The sequence below is a fragment of the Grammomys surdaster genome, unplaced genomic scaffold (assembly GCF_004785775.1).
Source record: "Grammomys surdaster isolate TR1022 unplaced genomic scaffold, NIH_TR_1.0 225, whole genome shotgun sequence".
Lineage (NCBI taxonomy): Eukaryota > Metazoa > Chordata > Mammalia > Rodentia > Muridae > Grammomys > Grammomys surdaster.
Genome location: NW_021604670.1, coordinates 6,766,339 through 6,782,657, shown reverse-complemented (window position 1 = coordinate 6,782,657; position 16,319 = coordinate 6,766,339). Strand labels below are relative to the sequence as shown.

Genomic DNA, 16,319 nt, shown 5'->3' with positions numbered 1-16,319 from the left:
TCTTACTGATGCGAAAATGTCAGTTGTCTTGCAGTTGCTATAAATTTAATCTTTTCTTTTTTTGGAAGAAGAGCATTATTAAATTTCTCTCTGTTTTAAATACATAATGATTTTTGTTTTTTTTTTTATGTCCATTGTGGTCTTAACCATAACAGCTAGGTTTGGAACAATTTCATCATCCCCAAAGGACTCTTTGTTCTCTTCAGCTATCACCTTGGAATGTTCCACCACTGCCTGTACCCCACTTTCAGCCTTATATAACTAGTATCTTGCTTCTTTTCACTACAGACTTACCAGTTTTGGACATCTTATGTAAGTGAACCACACATATGTGGTGTTTTAAGATGACTTTCACATAGCATAGTGTTTTCTAGGAGTCATATGCTACATCCTCCTCTAGGATGCTGTTCCTCTTTGTGTCTTATAGAAATGGAAAATCTTTTATCCATTTATGTACCTTAAGATAGTGTGTGCATGTGTCTATGTGTCTATCTGTCTGTGTGTCTGTCTGTCTAGTATTTTTCTGGTATATATTTATTGATTATGTAGTTACCTGCAAGTGGATGCTTAGTTGATGTCATAGGAATAGCTGTTAATTCCTGGCTTGAGATTTTGGGAAGGAGGAGCAATAAGCGTGTCTGTCAGTAAAATGGTACATAACCTTGGAACTTTGTTTCCCAAGTATGGCAGAAGACATTTAACACTGTTTTGTAAAGTGTGAATAACTATTTTAAACCTTCATGTTTTCCTGTAAAATAAAATTTAAGTAGGTGGATGGAGAAGCCCTAAATGTCAGTTCTTATGAAAGAGTAGCCACTGTGCCAAACATAATTAAAAATTACAGTAGTTTTAGATGTCATATACAAAGCTTATGTAAGATATAGGAAACAAAATAAATTATTTTAATTAAAGAAGAATCAAAGTCATAAAGGAGTGTATAAAATATTATATGTTCTATTTACATGGTTGCCTCATTGGTTACTTTTCTTTTGCTATGATAAAACACATTGTCCAAGGAGAAGCTTGTTTAGGCTTGCTGTTCCTGATTGTTAGAGTCCATCTCAGCAGGGAGGCATGGCTGCTCGAGCAGGAAGTTGAGTGCTCACATCTTGAACTGCAGATAAAAGAATGAACACTAAGCTAGAAGCAGTGCAGGCTTTCACTCTCAGATCCTGTCCTCTGTAACATGACACAGCAGAGCTGTGCCTTGAGACAGTAGTACTCCCAGCTGGGAATCAAGTGTTAAGAATTGAGCAACTTTAATAACTCAAGCTACCACAGCTTCCATAGTCTCATGGCTGTAACATACTGCAAAATGAAAGATGGCATTCAACTTCCTTTAAGTCCAGAGTTCCAGATCTTCCATGTTTCTCCAAAAGTGAATACTGTCAGGTTATACACATCAATACTGCAGCCTCCTGGCACCAATTTCTGTCTTAGTTCCTTTTCTGTTGCTGTGATAAGACACCATGACAAAGGCAATATATAGAAGAAAGAGTTTTTTGGGGCTTATGGTTCCAGAGCAGTGAGTTTGTCAAAGGGTGACATCTGGAGGAAGGAGCTGAGAACTCACATCTAGAATTGAAAGCAGAGTGCAAACAGAGCAAAATTAAAGTGATGGAAGTTTTTTAACCTCAGTTTTCCCCCAGTGATATGTATTTCCTCTAGCATCTCTGTACTCCTAAACATCCAAAAACAATGGCAGCAACTGAGGGCCAAACGTTTCGATGATTGGAGACAATTGGTGACATTTCTTATTCAAACCAACAAAGTTGAAAAATCAAATTATAGAGGGGATTCAGAAAAGATTAAAAATTATTATGCTATGTATACAATGAAATCATACATAGTGTGAATATGAGCATCCTATGCTTGCTTTTGTGAGTTTTCCTGTGTGTGAGGATCACACATGTACATATGTATGCTTTTCCTGTTTTACATGTCTGCCAGCACGTGTGTGCAGTCCAAAGGTTGACTCTGTATGTTTTACTCTTTCACATTTCACCTTAAATATTGTCAGGATTTCATACTTGAACCCAGACACTGCTGTTGCAGCTAGAGTGTCTATGCTGCTTGCCTTTGAGATTGTGCCCTTCCTTCTGGAGTGTAGGGATTACAGTTGGGTTGGGTTGCTAGGCCCACCTGGTGTTTACCTGGATGCTGTAGATTGGAATTCTGGTCCTCATGTTTCTGTGGAAAGTGCTTTACTGAGCTGTCTTCACAAGCCACCTGTTGTTTTAAACTAACAGTTTGTCAGGGGCACCATACTGTTTTGATCGTCTGTTTTGGCATCTAATTGAATGAACACATGGATATAATATAGTTAATGAATTTAAGATTGTGGGGTACTGATTTTAGTTATTGCTGTTACTGTTATTTTTTTATAGAACACATTTTAATAAATGATTTCTTAATCCTTGAAGTACCTTTATTAGCGATTTGCCCACCTACCTTTGGGGGGCAAGTAGACAATTATATTAAAAAATGGTGGGGTGGAGAAGAAGCATTTTTCTATACACAATAATTAGTTAAAAACAAGCAAGCAGTTTATTTTAGAATTGGGATGGAGGAATAGTAAAGCTAGTGAGGTTTTCCTGAAAGTAAAATGAGAAAACTGGCAGAGGGCTCTCCTTGTCTTGCTTCACTACTGAATGGCAAGGCCCATTTTCATTTCCTTCCTGTTCCTGACCTCTTGTGTCCCCTCTCCCCTTCCATCTTCTTTGTAATGCTCTGTTCCATGGCAAATTCTCTCTCTTGCTTACTGGCAGCAGCTGCATGTTTTCTCAGAAGGCTCCTTCATCACTGCTGTAACACAAATGTTTTTCTGATACATTTTGAAATACTCAATTTCATTTTTAAGTTGTTGAGAATAATTTCACATGGCATTAATAACTCACTCAGAGTTGTGGAATTTTTATGGAAATTAAAATGTGAACTTTTAGTATTTGGTTAAGAGCAGCTTGGTTTTGTTTAGGTCTTAAAAGACTTGGGTGTAAGTTGTCAGCATTTATGATTTGCAGTGAATAGTTCATTGAAGTAGAGGCCTGCAAGCTACTGTGCCTGTGAGAATAAATGGCTTTCTTTTAAAAACTATTTATTTATTTATTTATTTATTTATTTATTTATTTATATTTATGGGTATTCATGTGTATGAATGTGTGCCTGCATGAGTTTATGCATACCATGTGTATGCAGGTGCCTATAGAAGCAAGAACATGTACAATTTTCTGGAACTGGAGTTATGCTTGGTTGTGACCCATCTGTTGTGGGTGCTGGCAACTGAACCCAGATCCTCTGCAATAGCAATACATGCTGTTAACTGTTGAGTTGTCTCTATAACCCATGATTGAATGATTTCCTAATGGATAGGGAGCCATGGTTAGTTTAAACTGACTTTTCTCAGAACTTTAATTTTACTGTGTTCTCCTCACAAGTCTGTATCTCCATGAGGTTATTCTTTGTCCCCTCCCATTGTCTTTTTCACAGTTTACCTCTCCACCTTATAAAAGGATGCTGATCTCTATTCATCACCAGTGCTTTCTGGTTCTTCACTGTAACCTGCAACAGTGCCTGGCAGCAGGAATTGGAGAATGTAAAGAAGTAGTTTTAAATCAAGTCACCATCTCTACTGACATCATTGCCATTTCTGAATTTGTAATATTGCAATTTGTTTATGTTTTGATTGTGTCACCATTGTGCAACTCAGTTTAAAAAGCACCTGAGTCATATGGTGTTAGAAAATGGAAAAATAAATAGTTTTGGTTTATATACACATTTTTATGGTAGGGACATTTGGACAGGTGATCCATAGCAGGCTTTCACCCGTGAAAATGTCTTTGGGTAAAACTGAAGAGGAAGTGGAATGAAAATACAGGTTCTTAAAGAAAAAAATGTATCTTTAGTATTTTAAGTATTTTTAGGCATTTTCTATATATTTTATAAAATGGATGACTGTAGATCTTGCAATGACATTTTATCTCACAGTATAAACTTAGTAGACTATTTTAGCCATTTTATATTATATTGGTAATATTTACTTGATATTAGCGAATAAGTCTTTCACAACTCTCAAATTCAGGATGTTGGATGCCAACTTGTGAAAAGTCTTCAAGACTCCCAGGAATTGCATGAGCACATACAGTTTCCTTACTGTGCCCTATTATGCTGTGATAATAACTTCTCTTGTACAGTCGAATCAGTGCATTGGAGATTACAATGATCTAGCAATGTTGGGTACATAGGCACTCTTCTGCATTATCTCCCTCATGGTCACATATCTGACGTCGGCTCACTTCTTATTTTTTTACTTTGTTTCTAATGTGTGACTTGTGCAATTACTCTCCACCTGGAGTTCTGTAATGCATGTTCCTGCGTCAGCCATACCTGCCTCTGAGCTTCTTGAAAGCATGAAGAATATTCTAACAACCACTGTTTTCTCTTCTCCCTCTCACCAGTGTCCCAGCTTAGTATCTGATACACAGCCCTCCATTTGTACTCCTCAAACTGATGAAAAATAGACAAAAGTATTTGGAGTCTTAGGAAAATATTAGCTATTCTTAACTTGTTTCACTCCTTAGGGTTTGATCTCATCCAACTTCAATGAACGCTTTTTCATAGAGTATTTACCCTATGTGAATAATTTAAAAAGTTGTTACAGCCAAATAATATAAAGAACTATTAGAACTTTGGGTGATTTTTAAAACCTGTTAAAACCTGTTGGTGATTTTTAATTGTATTTTTCTATTAAACGTGTTCAACATCTAGTCTGCCTATAAAAAATGGCTTAGAAATTATAACATTCTCCTCTTTAAATTCCAATATGAGAATAAAAACTTTGAAATTATCTTCATGCCTCTTGTAAGTGGAAGAGTGTTATTAAAGTTTGAGTTGTAGAATTTGTGGTCAAACTGACTTTTTTATGGGGTAGAAACCATACAGTTTCCCACTAATAGAATTCTTCTAGTAAAGTCTAGAGACTATTGCTTCACCTATAATTTCCTACCTGTTTTGAAATTCTAAGAAAAATCTATTAATACAGTTTATTCTTCTAACTCAAAGTATAGTTTTATTTCCTCCCTCCCTCCCCTCTCCCTCCCTCCCCCCTCCCTTCCCCTCTTCTCCTTTTTGCTTTTGCATTTTTGAAGCAGATACCATTATTTAGCCCTTGCTAGCTTGGAACTCTCAGTGTATACCAAGTTGGCCTTAATGTCTGAGAGATAAACCTTCTTTCTTATTAGGAGTTACTATCATCCATGAGCTGATTAGAAATAAGAACCCTTAGGCTTTGCACCACCCCTAATGAATTAGACACTATAACAAGGTGCCTTCCCAGTGGAGAATCTGGTCATGCATGTGGTACTTTCAGAGCATACATCTAATTTAATTGTAAAGTTGTCTCTAAATAACAATCACATATTGTAGTTCCAGAGATTGGTGAACTATGGATACCTGGCCCAATCCAGTCTACTCCCTGTTTTTGTACATAAAATTATTTTGGACTATAGGCATACCCATTTGTTTGTATAGTGTTTTGGGCTGTTTTCATGCTATAGGGTCAGAATCTAGTAGCTGTGACAGTAATATTTGGCCAATGTGTGGGTCTAAAATTCTGAAATATTAACCGTCTTTCCCTTGTAGAGAAAGGCATATGATAGATGGTGGTCAATCTTTCATTTATTCCTCAACAAATTTATAGAGAAATTCTGTGCTGGACAAAAAAAAAAGCATGTTTACATTTGTAAAACTTTATTTTTGGAAACATTTTTATTTTGAGTCTGTGGATTTTTCAAACTGATGAAAAACTCAATTCCTAAAGAAGCCTGCTAATTTCCCTCCTCTGGTACTAGCAGGTAATAGATTTTGTTCTTAAATCAGTCTTCCTAAGGAGGAGATTGCATCTGCTGGAAGGGGCATTGGCTGTTTCCTTGTTATTAGGGAGTTATTGATAGCACTATCTGTGTAAGTTAGCTACTCCTAGCATTAGTTCTGTGTGTATAGATGTTGTGGAAGAAGCACTTCCATCAGATGAATAGTCACCCTAGGCTTTAATTAGTCATTATTGCTTATTTAGAAATGTAAATGTTGTGTAATTTCATCTTTTAAAGTTATTTAGGCTTAATAGATGTATTAGAGCATAATAATTGTTTTCTACAGTATCTTTGGAGGCCCTAAGGTAACTGCTTAACTTATCAAATATTTGTAGCACATAGCACATCAATTTTCAGTATGAAAACACAGACTGCACTTCTCAATGTACAATGCTCATTGTAGTTTTCTATTTTAAAACTGAAATGAACAATATTTAAATTGCTTGGCCTTTTGAAGGAAATACATTCTTTAAAATAGCCTAGATTGGTCTTTAACTCAGGGTCTTCCTATGTCAATCCCTAGAGCACTGGGATTTATAGGTATATGCCATCATTGCCAACTCTAGGTGGATGGTACTTTGTTCTTGTGCTAGTAAATACTTAATTTCCATTGCTTTCAATTCTTTATCTTCTGGACAACCTTACTGTAGTTGTGGTTGGGTTCTTTTTGGGATGTGGGTAGGTAGGTCTTAAGCTGTACTGATTCAATATCTATTTTCCTTTGTCACCTTGGAGTCTTACCTTCATTTAAGGGGAGAAAAAAAAGCAAGGACGAGATGGCCTTAAAAAAATCAGGAGGTGACTTTGCAGATTACTGGCATTGCATTGCAAGCCTGATGATCTCAGCTTTATCCCTGTATCCCACAGGATGTGGTGAGTTGCATTTGTAACCCCAGAATTCCTGAAGTGAGCTAGGAAGCAGTGACAGGAGAATCTGCTGGAAGCTTGAGGGCCAGCTAGCCTGGGGTATAGAGAGCAGTAGCAACAGGAGGAGCTCACACTCTGCAAGGTGGAAGGAGAGAACCAGGTCCTCAAAATAACCCTCTGACCTCTACAGATGCACTGTGGGGTGTCCCTCAATCACAAGCACAAACACACATGCATGTGCGCACGCACAAACACACACACACACTGGAACACATTTTTATCGTTGGTTTTTGTATCAAATGAGTATGCACTAAGAAGTAGATAATTAGTTTATATAGAATCTAGTGCCAGTAATAGATGGGAAGGGACTAGGCAGAGAGAAAGGAGGAATAAAACATATGAGTGAATAAATAAATCAAAAGAAGTCAGCCTGGCCCCTGAGCTGGGAACCCCTCCACTGACTGCTTAGTAAATTAGTGTGTTCAATGAAAGACTCTCAGCTCTTGCTTGTGTAACCTGCACACTCTTCCACCTCTTCAGGTATCAAAATGCTTTAAAGGTGCACTTCAAAATACTGAGTGGTTTCTCTGAGTAACTTTGGAAATTGGACAGTGGTGTTGGGGCTTGTTAATAAAATATGGAAGAGGCAAATCACTTTTCATCGGTTGGTCATGGGGTGGGGGTGGATTTAGAAATGTGCGTCTGGGTTCTTTGCCATGAACAGAACAAAGGTTGAACAGATGTAAGAGAGAAATCATTGGAATGACTGGCCTTCTCAGATTGTGAGAGACTTAGGAAGCCACTCTGAATTTGTACTGATTTGTGTTTCTTTCCCTAAAACCCTGCCTTCCTGATTAACTAGTCTCACACAGTAAAGCACTGAAACTGCATAAATAAACTCATGTTAGCCATTTTAAAAATATTTATAACCTTTAAGCCCATATTATTGGGATGAAAAAGAGTGCTTTTCCCCATTGTTTCTGTGCCATCGATTGTGTGTCTTTCACTTCCTCTTATCCCTGCTTATTGTACTTTGGAAACAGAAGCATCCTGTTTTATGAATTGTGTGTGCTGAATTGGCTTAAGAGGGCTTCACTATGTGATGATGGCTTGAGTCCTTTAATTGTAAAGGCAGTTTCTTTTACCTTCATTATGAAAAGGGCACACGAGGCATTTTTCATAGTCTAAAGGTTTTTATAAAGCTTCCTCTCTGTTGGAGTAAAGAATCAGGACAAAAGGAGTAGGCTGCTCTGAGGAATTTCTAGAAATAGCTTTTGAAAGTAAGATTAGGAGATAGCGCTCTGTTCTCCGTGCGGGAACAAAGTAATTTTGCAGCACAGGAATTAAGAGCGAAAGCTCCTATGCTCCTGGGGTTTGTTGGTTTCCCCCATTGCTTATATAACAGCAATAACCATCTTTTTCATCACGTGAAGCACATTTGTATGCAGTTGTCTCCGTGCGGCCTTTACTGTCACCCTCACACTATCCAAAGAGCAGGTGTTACTAGTATTGTTTCCATTTTGCAGCTGGGGAAACAGACAGAGAGATTAATGGCTTTATAGTCACACAGCTATGAAATGGGAAAGCTTGGGGTCCCCTCCTCTAATCCTGTGTTTCTTGCATCTCACTTCACTGCCTCCTTAATGTTTATTCTTAGTGTTGCTACAATTACAGAAGAGGAACACAGGAAAAGTATCATTTTTCCTTAGCAATAAAATATGCATAATGAAAACAACGAGAATGGGATGAATCACTTCTCAGACAAACTCAGTGAAACATTGAGTCATTTGTATTTAGGGATTAACTTGCTATCTGCATGCAATTCACAGGTATCCCGCCTGGCTTGATTTTATGTACTTCTTTTTTCCTTGTTTCTTGCTTACTATTGAATGGTGGATTTAACACTTCTGGATGGCACTTTCCACTTAGGATTTTATTTCACAATCGTCTGGTTTGTTAACTTTGAAAATTCTGTTGTTGTTTTAAGCTGCACCTTGACAGATTGTATGTTTTCTTCTATTTAGCTTTGAAGATGGTCCCTTTGTTTCCATCAGTTAACAATCATAGTGTTAACAGCAGCAGCAACAACCTTTTATCTTAAGAGGGAAGCTAGAGGTTTATGTTTTTATTGACTCAGAATATTCTTAGCTATTATTTCTTTGGTGCTTCTTAGTGTCAATATTATTATTATTAAAAAGTATCAAAATATATTAAGTAGAATGGAGCGAAATTCAGTGAAAAGTGCAGATACGTGTTGCAACATGATGGATCTTGAAAACAGCATCCTTGTAGCAGGAGATATTAGAAAAGAAGCCCTTTCAGCTTGGATCGCTTAACCGCCCTGTTCCCGCACTAATGCTAGGTACTGGTGGGCAGCCTGATTCAGCTGGGTGTCCTCCAGGCTACTCTGTCTAGCTAGCCCACTTTGTGACCAGTTGCTGTGCTTCCAGCTCTGGTTCACTTGTCCCTAGAGCCGCTAATTCCTTCACAGCCATAACCACCTGGTTGTCAGCGGACCCACCTTCCAGTAACCCAGTAAATCAATACTCTTGATGCGTAAAGTTAATCAATGGATTTATATATACATCAATAAAACCTCAATACACAAGATGCCCGCACAACTTAGAAAGTTATCCCAATTTTCCTAATCTTTAGATTTCATATCTATTTATTTGAAACCACATGGGTCTAAGTTCACTGCCATTTCTCTCTCCTTGCTTTCTCCCTGTGTTTCTTTTTCCCTCTCCCTCTCTGCCACCCTTAGCTCTGCCTCCCTTTTTCCTGTCTAATCATAGGCCTCCAGCTGCAAACAGATAGAGCAGGGAAATTTCTGCCACACATCCTAAATAAAAGAAGCCAGCTATAAAAGAGCACATGTTCTTGGCTACCACTTACAGGGAAAGTCGAGTACAGGCAAATCAGTAGATATAGAAGGTGAAGTTCTGGGTCCTCAGTGGTGGGAAGGCTAGGGGAAAATGGAAGAGTAAGAGTGAGCAGTCACTGGAGGAAGGGTGACCAGATGGTTTCACACTGATTATGGTGCTCAGGGAACTGTGTGTGTACTGAAATCACTTACCTGGGGCAATTGTATGTGGATATGTGGATCAAAACCATAAAACTGTCTCATTAAAACTAATGCAAAAATGTTGAATCCTGTCTATTTCCAGCCTCCCCTCATCTGAACTCCTTACTCATGTCACTTAAATATAGGTACCCAAACTGGCCCTGCCGCCCTGCTAGTATCCAGCTGTCAGTTTTATTCAGCTGTCGCTAGGTTTGCTGTTCCTATTCTCTTCCTGGTTGCCTTCCCATCCCACATGGAGTATAGCTTTCATGTTCTTAACTCTCCTCCAGCCTTTCTTGGTGCTTCTGTCCCATTGGCTTCTGTGATCCTGATACTTTTAAAGATCCCTGGCCAGTTATTTGAGAACACGTTCCCTAATTTAGGCATATGTGATAACTCTTCGTTATTTGGCAGGAATATTTCAGAATTAATGTTCTTGTCTTAGTGTGTCATGCCACGGGAGATATGTTGTTTATTTTATTACTGTTAATGCAGACATTGTTCCTATGTTAAAGGTGATTTATGCTATATTTCTCTACTGTAATTACTGTATTTCATTTATAATTAATAACTCTTGGGGGAGATGCTTTGATACTGTGCAGTTGTCTTGTTTGTTCCCAGGCTTCTGCGCCAAATTTGGCACCTATCAATAGGTGCTGCTCCGACAGTGAGTCCTGTGGTATTTGCCTGGTGGCAATTTTATTTTCATTGCTTCTATGTTTATCAGTTAGTATCTTTTATAAGGAAGGGCTACTTCTTCTTCTATATCCATATATTCATTTCTCCATTTGCCATATCAATGAATATTGCTATAATTGTAATCTAATTACCAACACTGCTACTTACTCAAGGTGTTCAAGTGCTGACCGTTCAGAGCACTTTCAGGTTGGTTACTCCGTTGTCTTCACAAGCCCACATCCTGTTGTTGAGCATCTCTTTCCAGTATAAACAGTCTGCTTTATATCCTAGCCTGAAGTTTTCACTATCTCAGCCCTCCCGCCAACCAGGGTCATTCTAAGATTAAACTCCCCTTTTAAATATTGCTCAGCATCTTTGAGGGCAGCTTTCTGTTGCAGTATTGGTTACTTTAGACAATCAACTAAATACCTCAGTCTCATGAGGTATTTAGTTCATGACTGACGCTTTTTGCTTTTGGGTCTGTGACAAGGAACATCACATTGGGGATGATATGGTGGAGACAGTCTTTTCCTCTCATGGCAGAGGAATGAAAAGGTGAAGGAGGAAGACACCAGGCCCTCACATCCCACTCTGAGGACAGGATTTCTAAGCTGGAAACGTCCCAACATCCCCAATCTGGGGTCAGTTCCTTTGACATTGGATACATGGGGGCTGATTAAGCTACAATGTAGAGCACTAACTTGTACCTTTATATTTTATGACATTTACTTACTTGGGATGGAGTTAGGGTAACAGATTAATGATGCACTTGATTACATTAAATATTTTACTACATTTTATTTATTTTGTGTGCATGCATGTGTGTATGCATGTATGTGAGTTAGTGCACATGCCATGACATGTGTTTTGAGGTTAGAAGACAATGTCTGATTGTTTATTCTCTTTTTCTATTATGTGGATTCTGAATGTTAAACTAAGGGTGTCAGAGTTTGACAGCAGGTGCCTTTACCTTCCAAGATGTCTTACCAACCCATTTCTTTTTTAAATTTTTTTTTTTTAAAGAAAAGGTCCCATGTAGCTTAGGCTGACATCAGATGCCCCATGAAACTTAGCGTATAACCTTGAATTTATGATCCTCCTGTCTCCATCTCCTAGGTTCTGTGGTTACAGGTCTGTGTGACCATCAGTTGTACTGAAAATATTCATTATTATTATTATTATTATTGGGGTGTGTGTGCATGTCATAGTGCATATGTGGAGGTCAGAGGGCAAATTTGTGGAGTCTGGATGTGTTTTCCTCCTTTAATTGGGTTAAGGGGCTCCAACTAATTTTTTGAGGCTCCCTGGGGCAAATGGCACCTGGCCGAGCCATCTAGCTGGCCCTCTATTCTTCAAGTTTTTAAATCTTGAAGCCTTTAGATTATTATTTTTAACATTTTCCACCTTTTTCCATTATGTCATATTCGTCCATTGGATTGTAAATAACATCATTATTTCTTTTAAATCTATTTACTTTTACTTGTTTTATTATTGTAAGATCTTAGAATGAGATCCTCTGCTTTTGACAGTTCACACTCATGGTAGGTTTTATCACTGATTAATTTTATTTTTCACTGTTAATTCATTTTTACGTGGGCCTGTTTTTATATTTATATGAAGAATTTTGGGGGTATGCATTTGAGACTTTTCCAGAGTGCTTCAGATGCTCCAGCTCACTGCCTTTTCTGATGTCACACTCCCTGGCCTCTGGGTTTCTAATACAACCTCTAAACTATGGATGGTCCTTCCAGGTGCTGGTCTTTAAGTGGGAGTCTCAGTTTCTCCTCCTCATCTTCAGTAGGATGAAGCCCACGTCTTGAATGTTTAAAAAGAAGTTGTGAGGTTGCAAAACTGACATCTTCTTGAAATACATGTATCCATATACAAGTATATACCTATTGATTTCTGCCATTTGGTATCCACTTCCTACATTTTCCCCTTCTAAACTCAACTACATGTTATAGAAATTAGAAGAAGTCAGTTTGGGTAGTAATTATGACCCAGGACTATAATCTCAGCATTTGGGAAGCTGAGGCAGGAGGATTGCCATGAGTTCAGGACCAGCCCAGGCTTCATAGGATGTTCCTGACTCAAGAGGAAAGCAAACCAAAACACAAAGCAAAAAGAAGTCAGTTTATATCAAGCACTCACTAACTTGACTGCTTAAGCATGAAATGACTAGGACAGCAAGCAACAAGAGACCTGCTAACATGATGGCTGACAAGGTCAGTCCTACACGGAGAGCTACTGTCATCTGAGGAACGCTGAGAGTGGGAGAAATAGTCTTCCCAGGGAAGAGCACACGGATTGGTTATCCAACTCTTAAGTGGTCACCCCAGTTCTTTTCATTCTTTGTTCTCACCCTTAGGTTTTTATTCTTGTCCCTCAGTGTTGCGTTGCCTTTAGTACTTGATGAAGACCAACTGTGTACAACTGTGTTAGGTCAGTGAAGGACAAGAACCAGGCTACGCTGTCATTGTCTTTTTAACACCTTAATATCTAGTTGAAAAGACACTTTCCATACACAAAAATAGCAAGCAATACCAGTGAATAATTAAATGCTAAACTGAGAGGCCCAGCAATTTAAGCGTTAGAAGTTGAAGGGGAAAAAGGAGGAATAGAAAGAGGACTTGAATTTTAAGAGAAAACCGTATTTAGGAAGTGTGTTTTAAAACAGATCTTGAAATAACCAAGATTGGCGTTAGGTAGGCATTTAAGGTAAGGGGTGAGCAAGGACAATCTGTGGGTTTACTGAGCAGCCCGTTTATCTCGGGGAGTGGTTAGAAATAGAAATGAGGGGAGGAGGGAATTCTGGTGCCTCCTTTGACTTGGGCTATAAGATTATCACATGAACTTTAGGTGAGTCACATAGCAATGTTAAGAAATGAGATTTCCTTATGGACTAATGAGACTTTCATTCTATGTGTTCCTCAACTCTGAAGTCTCTGTTGATTTTTTTTTTCTTAAACTTTGGTCCAAATCTTTTGTTCTAGGAATTCTGTAACCCACCTGCTTTCCCAGCATGCATACGCTTTGTGCCAGCACATGGTTTTTCATGCTTGGCTTGCTATCTTGTGGTGCATCTGCATGACTTCTGCCCATTTCTTCTCCAAGTCGCTCTCAAGCCTCACCATTTCTTGACACTCAGAGGCAGGATTCCTACCCCTGACATTTTTTTCCTTCTTAGATTCCTTTCAACTCTTTTAGGTCCAACATAATTCTAGTCATACCAAATAACTTAGAATCATGTGTTTCACTTCCTTTCTAATCCTTGGACTGAACTGCATTTTATATTGTGTTTCCTTTTGGTTTTGTGTACTGTTTTGGGTATGTGCATGTGGCTTTGTGGGTAGCTATTAAGGAATTATATCTTTTAAAGTTAATATTAATTAATATTTTGAAACACTGATTATTTGCAATGCCACAATTGTATTGTAAATGTGCTCACTCTCATGTCTTGCCCATAGCATTTCTTTTTTTTTTTTTTGATACATATTCGTTAGATTCAGATCATGTAGTATATTCCAAAGCAAAGGACATCTTTGTTTGTTTGTTTGTTTGTTTGTTTCAAAGAAGAAATTAGAGCAAGACCTATAAATCCAAAATTTTCCTGAGGTATTCTTTCTGTTCTTATTTCCAGCCATTTCTTTTCCTTGGGGAGGGGGAAGATTTCATAATCTGTATCCTTTAAGCATAAATTATTCATGTGTCTTTGACATGTCTGCAATCATGTAGTTTTTCCTAAATAATTTATGTTTGTAGATAGAGATAAGTTGTATATATTAATTGCAATGCAACAGAAGGCATGAGCATTTTAGCAAAATTAATCCTGGTTAAACTCTAATTGGTCCTTTGTTGGCACTTTTCTTGTCCGTGTCTTAAAATTTTAATAAAATATCTATCAGTGGAAATAATCATCTGTTACAGCTCGAATTAACATTACGAAGACATTTGAATAACTGTAAAATCAGATATTATAATGACTAAGAACGCTAATTTAAGGAAATTGGGACAAGTAATGTAACATTTGCGTTTGCTTCCAGAGTTAATGCTTAGTAGCTTCTTAATACAAAACTACTTTCTAAATACTTAAGTTATTTATGATAAAATTATCTTGTCTCCTTAACATTTTTTCTAAGGCAGGATTAGTTGGGAAGTTTTTAAATCATATGTATTACCTCCATCCCCAATTTTCTGTATAGAATATTTTACGTTTTTCTTACCTTTTTACCTTTTTTGGTATGTTTCTGGAAGTACATGCTTTAAAACAAATATGTATATACACACATAAAAACTGGAGTTGACATATGTAAGGAGTGTATGTGTGTGTTTATGTGTGTGTGCACGCGCACACAGGGGGAGGAGAGAAAGAATGAGAGAGAGAGAGAGAGAGAGAGAGAGAGAGAGAGAGAGAGAGAGAACATGTGCGATATTGTTATTATTGTGACAAATAAGAAAGTGACTTTAAGAGCCCTACAGCAGTATGTCATGGCAGAGAAGACCTGATCATCTCTTGGTAGCCTTGGAGGTTTGGAAGCAGGAGGAGGGGTAGAGAAGAGTGGGAGAAGGGAGGAAAACCACCAAAGACAAGATACACCTTTCATGGGCATAGCCTAGGTGACCCACTTTCTCTAAGAGTCGCCACCTCCTGGAAACCTATTCAGTTGAACCTATGAATGGATTAACTCACTGATGTGGTTAGCACACTCAGGGACTTCACCCTCCAAGAGCTTTATAAGCTCCACATTGAGCTCTGATGTGTGGTTGGTGGGATGCCTGATATTTAAACCTTAACATGAATTGTTTGGTAACTCAAGCATAGTTGTTAAAAACAGATTTGTGAGGGAAATTGCATTTTCAACCATTTCAATTGATCTACAACCTTCTTTTTATGGCTACTAACTTATAAAATCATCTTGTTTTTTTGTCATATTGTTTTCTCTTTTCAGAAGATATTTATTAGTTAAGACATATGAGTTAATCCGTAAAGCACTTGGAAATGTGTCTTGATTAGAATAAACACTGAAGGTCAATAAATATCAACTTTTCATACTTAAGCTATTTTCTTTTTTTTTACTTTTTTAAATTGGATATTTTCTTTATTTACATTTCAAATGTTATTCCCTTTCCCAGTTCCCCTCCCCTGGAAACTCCCTATCCCATCCCCCCTCCCCCTGCCTCCATGTGAATGTTCCCCTACTCGCCCACCCACTCCTGCCTCCCCACCCTGGCATTCCCCTACACTGGGGCATCAAGCCTTTACAGTATCAAAGGCCTCTCCTCCCATTGATGCATGACAAGGCCATCCTCTGCTGCATATGCAGCTGGAGCCATGGGTCCTTCCATGTGTACTCTTTGGGTAGTGGCTTAGTCCCTGGGAGCTCAGCCAGTTTGGGGATCTGGTTGGTTGTTGTTTTTCCTGTAAGGTTGCAAACTCCTTCAGCGTCTTCAGTCCTTTCTCTAACTCCTCTATCAGGGATCCTGTGCTCAGTCCAATGGCCTCTGATCATCTGCCTCTGTATTTGTCAGGCTTTGGCAGAGCCTCTCAGGAGACAGCTATATCAGGCTCCTGTCAGCAAGCACTTCTTGGCATCCACAGTAGTATCTGGGTTTGGTGACTGTATATGGGATGGATCCCCAGGTCGGGCAGTTTCTGGATGGCCTTTCCTTCAGTCTCTGCTCCACACTTTGTGTATTTCCTCCCGGGAATGTCCTTATTTTTTCTTATATTGCCACAAAATACTTTCTGCTACTCTTTGCAGTACTGGAGATTGAGCCCATGGCCTCCTCTCTGCTGAGGAGTGCTCTCTCTGAACTCTCCCTAATACTTCCCCTCCCCTCCC

At 38.5% G+C, this 16,319-nt stretch overlaps 1 protein-coding gene across 1 annotated transcript in view; it reads left to right on the top strand.

Annotated features, from left to right (window-relative positions):
- Nucleotides 1-16,319, top strand: part of Focad (focadhesin) — a 225,907-nt gene that overhangs the window by 157,479 nt on the left and 52,109 nt on the right. The gene's annotated exons all lie outside the window — the stretch shown is intronic.